Here is a 5,292-nt window from a genome sequence, read left to right on the forward strand (position 1 = left end):
TTGTAGAGTCACAAGCTTGATATAGTCATTGCATGCTAGGAATATGGCACCAAATACTTAACTTTTCAATAAATGTAATACACTATAAGTGAATTTGTCCAAATACTTAAGACACCTTCAAATGGGGGGACTAAATGCATAAATTGCATTAATTTCTAAACGGAAAAACACATACAGTTGAAGTCGGAGGTTTACATACACTTAGGTTGGAGTCATTAAAACTTGTTTTTCAACCACTCCACAAATATCTTGTTAACAAACCAAAGTTTTGGCAAGTCGGTTAGGACATCTACAGTGGGGGAAAAAAGTATTTAGTCAGCCACCAATTGTGCAAGTTCTCCCACTTAAAAAGATGAGATAGGCCTGTAATTTTCATCATAGGTACACGTCAACTATGACAGACAAAATGAGATTTTTTTTCTCCAGAAAATCACATTGTAGGATTTTTAATGAATATTTGGTCAATAACAAAAGTTTCTCAATACTTTGTTATATACCCTTTGTTGGCAATGACACAGGTCAAACGTTTTCTTTAAGTCTTCACAAGGTTTTCACACACTGTTGCTGGTATTTTGGCCCATTCCTCCATGCAGATCTCCTCTAGAGCAGTGATGTTTTGGGGCTGTCGCTGGGCAACACGGACTTTCAACTCCCTCCAAAGATGTTCTATGGGGTTGAGATCTGGAGACTGGCTAGGCCACTCCAGGACCTTGAAATGCTTCTTACGAAGCCACTCCTTCGTTGCCCGGGCGGTGTGTTTGGGATCATTGTCATGCTGAAAGACCCAGCCACGTTTCATCTTCAATGCCCTTGATGATGGAAGGAGGTTTTCACTCAAAATCTCACGATACATGACCCCATTCATTCTTTCCTTTACACGGATCAGTCGTCCTGGTCCCTTTGCAGAAAAACAGTCCCAAAGCATGATGTTTCCACCCCCATGCTTCACAGTAGGTATGGTGTTCTTTGGATGCAACTCAGCATTCTTTGTCCTCCAAACACGACGAGTTGAGTTTTTACCAAAAAGTTATATTTTGGTTTCATCTGACCATATGACATTCTCCCAATCCTCTTCTGGATCATCCAAATGCACTCTAGCAAACTTCAGACGGGCCTGGACATGTACTGGCTTAAGCAGGGGGACATGTCTGGCACTGCAGGATTTGAGTCCCTGGCGGCGTAGTGGGTTACTGATGGTAGGCTTTGTTACTTTGGTCCCAGCTCTCTGCAGGTCATTCACTAGGTCCCCCCGTGTGGTTCTGGGATTTTTGCTCACCGTTCTTGTGATCATTTTGACCCCACGGGGTGAGATCTTGCGTGGAGCCCCAGATCGAGGGAGATTATCAGTGGTCTTGTATGTCTTCCATTTCCTAATAATTGCTCCCACAGTTGATTTCTTCAAACCAAGCTGCTTACCTATTGCAGATTCAGTCTTCCCAGCCTGGTGCAGGTCTACAATTTTGTTTCTGGTGTCCTTTGACAGCTCTTTGGTCTTGGCCATAGTGGAGTTTGGAGTGTGACTGTTTGAGGTTGTGGACAGGTGTCTTTTATACTGATAACAAGTTCAAACAGGTGCCATTAATACAGGTAACGAGTGGAGGACAGAGGAGCCTCTTAAAGAAGAAGTTACAGGTCTGTGAGAGCCAGAAATCTTGCTTGTTTGTAGGTGACCAAATACTTATTTTCCACCATAATTTGCAAATAAATTCATAAAAAATCCTACAATGTGATTTTCTGGAGAAAAGTTTTCTCAATTTGTCTGTCATAGTTGACGTGTACCTATGATGAAAATTACAGGCCTCTCTCATCTTTTTAAGTGGGAGAACTTGCACAATTGGTGGCTGACTAAATACTTTTTTTCCCCACTGTACTTTGTGCATGACACAAGTACTTTTTCCAACAATTGTTTACAGACAGATTATTTAACATATAATTAACTGTATCACAATTCCAGTGGGTCAGATGTTTACATACACTAAATTGACTGTGCCTTTAAACAGCTTGGAAAATTCCAGAAAATGATGTCATGGCTTTAGAAGCTTCTGATAGGCTAATTGACATCATTTTAGTCAATTGGAAATTGCTTGACATCATGGGAAAACCAAAAGAAATCAGCCAAGTGTAGACCGCCACAAGTCTGGTTCATCCTTGGGAGCAATTTCCAAACGCCTGAATGTACCACGTTCATCTGTACAAACAATAGTACGCAAGTATTAACACCATGGGACCACGCAGCCGTCATACCGCTCAGGAAGGAGACGCGTTCTGTCTCCTAGAGATGAATGTACTTTGGTGCGAAAAGTGCAAATCAATCCCAGAACAACCGCAAAGGACCTTGTGAAGATGCTGGAGGAAACAGGTACAAAAGTAAAACGAGTCCTATATTGACATAACCTGAAAGGCCGCTCAGCAAGGAAGAAGCCACTGCTCCAAAACCGCCATAAAAAAGCCAGACTACGGTTTGCAACTGCACATTGGGACAAAGATCGTACCTTTCTGGTCTGATGAAACAAAAATAGAACTGTTTGGCCATAATGACCTTCGTTATGTTTGGAGGAAAAAGGGGGTAGCTTGCAAGCCGAAGAACACCATCCCAACCGTGAAGCATGGGGGTGGCAGCATCATGCTGTGGGGGTGCTTTGCTGCAGGAGGGACTGGTGCACTTCACAAAATAGATGGCAAGACATCAGTCAGGAAGTTAAAGCTTGGTCGCAAATGGGTCTTCCAAATGGACAATGACCCCAAGCATACTTCCAAAGTTGTGGCAAAATGGCTTAAGGACAACAAAGTCAAGATATTTGAGTGGCCATCACAAAGCCCTGACCTCAATCCTATAGAAAATGTGTGGGCAGAACTGAAAAAGCGTGTGCGAGCAAGGAGGCCTACAAACCTGACTCAGGTACACCAGCTCTGCCATGTGGAATGGGCAAAAATTCACCCAACTTATTGTGGGAAGCTTGTGGAAGGCTACCCGAAACGTTTGACCCAAGTTAAACAATTTAAAGGCAATGCTACCAAATACTAATTGAGTGTATGTAAACTTCTGACCCACTGGGAATGTGATGAAAGAAATAAAAGCTGAAATAAATCATTCTCTCTACTATTATTCTGACATTTCACATTCTTAAAATAAAGTGGTGATCCTAACTGACCTAAAACAGGGAATTTGTACTACGATTAAATGTCAGGAATTTAGAAAAAGTGAGTTTAAATGTATTTGGCTAAGGTGTATGTAAACTTCTGACTTCAACTGTATGTATGAAAATATCCTCAAATAAAAGGGTGACATACTGTCGTTTTAGGTTCACTGTCCAAATAAATATATAGGGGAGTGTGTACAGTAACTTCAGAAAGTATTCACACCACCTGACTTTTTCCACATTTTGTTGTGTTACAGCCTACATTTAAAATTGATTAAATTGAGATTTTTTGTCACTGGCCTACACACAATACCCCATAATATCATAATGGAATTATGTTTTTTTTTTATGTTTACAAATTAATAAAGAAATGAAAAGCTTAAATGTCTTGAGTCAATAAGTATTCAACCCCTTTGTTATGGCAAGCCTAAATAAATTCATGAGTAAAAATGTGATTAACCCTTTGAGAGTGGTGAAGTTATTAATTACACTTTGGATGGTGTATCAATAAACCCAACCACTACAAAGATACAGGCGTCCTTCCTAACTCAGTTGCCGGAGAGGAAGGAAACGGCTCAGGGATTTCACCACGAGGCCAATGGTGACTAAAATAGTTACAGAGTTGAATGGCTGTGATAGGATCAAACTGAGGATGGATCAACAGCATTGTACTTACTCCACAATACTAACCTAATTGACAGTGAAAAGAAGGAAGCCTGTACAGAATAAAAATGTTCCAAAACATGAATCCTGTTTGCAACAAGGCACTAAAGTAATACTGTAAAAAATGTGGCAAAGCAATACACTTTTTTGTCCTGAATTCAAAGGGTTATGTTTGGGGCCAATCCAATACAACGCATTACTGAGTACCACTCTCAATATTTTCAAGCAAAGTGGTGGGTGCATCATGTAATGGGTACGCTTGTAATCATTAAGGATTGGGGAGTTTTTCAGGATAAAAAATAAACGGAATGAAGCTAAGCACAGGCAAAATCATAGCGGGAAAAACCTGGTTCATGTCTGCTTTCAATCAGACACTGGGAGATGAATTCACCTTTCAGCAGGACAATAACATAAAACACAAGGCCACATATACACTGGAGTTGCTTACCAAGAAGACAAGTGAATGTTCCTGAATGGCCAGGTTACAGTTTTGACTTAAATCTGCTTGAAAATCTATGGCAAGACTTGAAAATGGTTGTCTAGCAAAGAACAACAACCAATTTGACAGAGCTTGAATGTTGAAAAGAATCATGGGCAAATATTGTACAATCCAGGTGTGCAAAGCTCTTAAAGACTTACCCAGAACGACTCACAGCTGTAATCGCTGCCAAAGGTGATTCTAACATGTTTTGACTCGGGTGTGAATACTTACGTAAATAATATATTTCGGTATTTCACTTTCAATACATTTTCAAAAATTTCTAAAAACATGTTTTCACTTTGTCATTATGGGGTATTGTGTGTAGATGGGTGAGAAAAATATCTATTGAATCCATTTTGAATTTGGCTGTAACACAACAAAATGTGGAATAAGTAAAGGGGTATGAATACTTTCTGAAGGCACTGTGCCTTAAAAACCCTGAGAAGAACCTCTGAATGCAAATCAGCTATAATGCATGTAGTATGCAAAAGTTACTTTAAATATATCATGAAATTAAGTTTATTTAAAGTTTACATGAAACTAGTTTATCGTCTTTGTTCCCCAGCTGTGTGTTAAACAAGTTATATACCTTTTTCTATCCTTTAATAAATACCATACCACATTTTCAGAATGGTTTCATAAGATTGTGTCGATGAGAGTGTATATGATAATATTAATGAAAATATTTGATCATATATAAATCATGAGTTTTTATTCATGGTTGAAGAAAGTGTTTTTGTATTTTACGTTTTACCACGTTTAACCATGTGAGCCACTGCATTGCAGTGCACTCTCTCACCCACATGTAGCCATACCTATTGGCAAAAAAAACACAAGACGTTTTACAATATGAATTCTTTATTCAGATAGTAAAACGTGTTATTTTTTTGTCAATAGATATGGCTACCCTAAACTGTATATGCAGACTAGAATCGACCACGGTATTTGCATTGCCAGTGCTAATTCTACCAATTTGAAGGGCTGTTGCAGTCTCATATTTACGGTAAT

This window comes from Coregonus clupeaformis, chromosome 21 (genome assembly GCF_020615455.1).
Source record: "Coregonus clupeaformis isolate EN_2021a chromosome 21, ASM2061545v1, whole genome shotgun sequence".
Classification (NCBI taxonomy): Eukaryota; Metazoa; Chordata; class Actinopteri; order Salmoniformes; family Salmonidae; genus Coregonus; species Coregonus clupeaformis.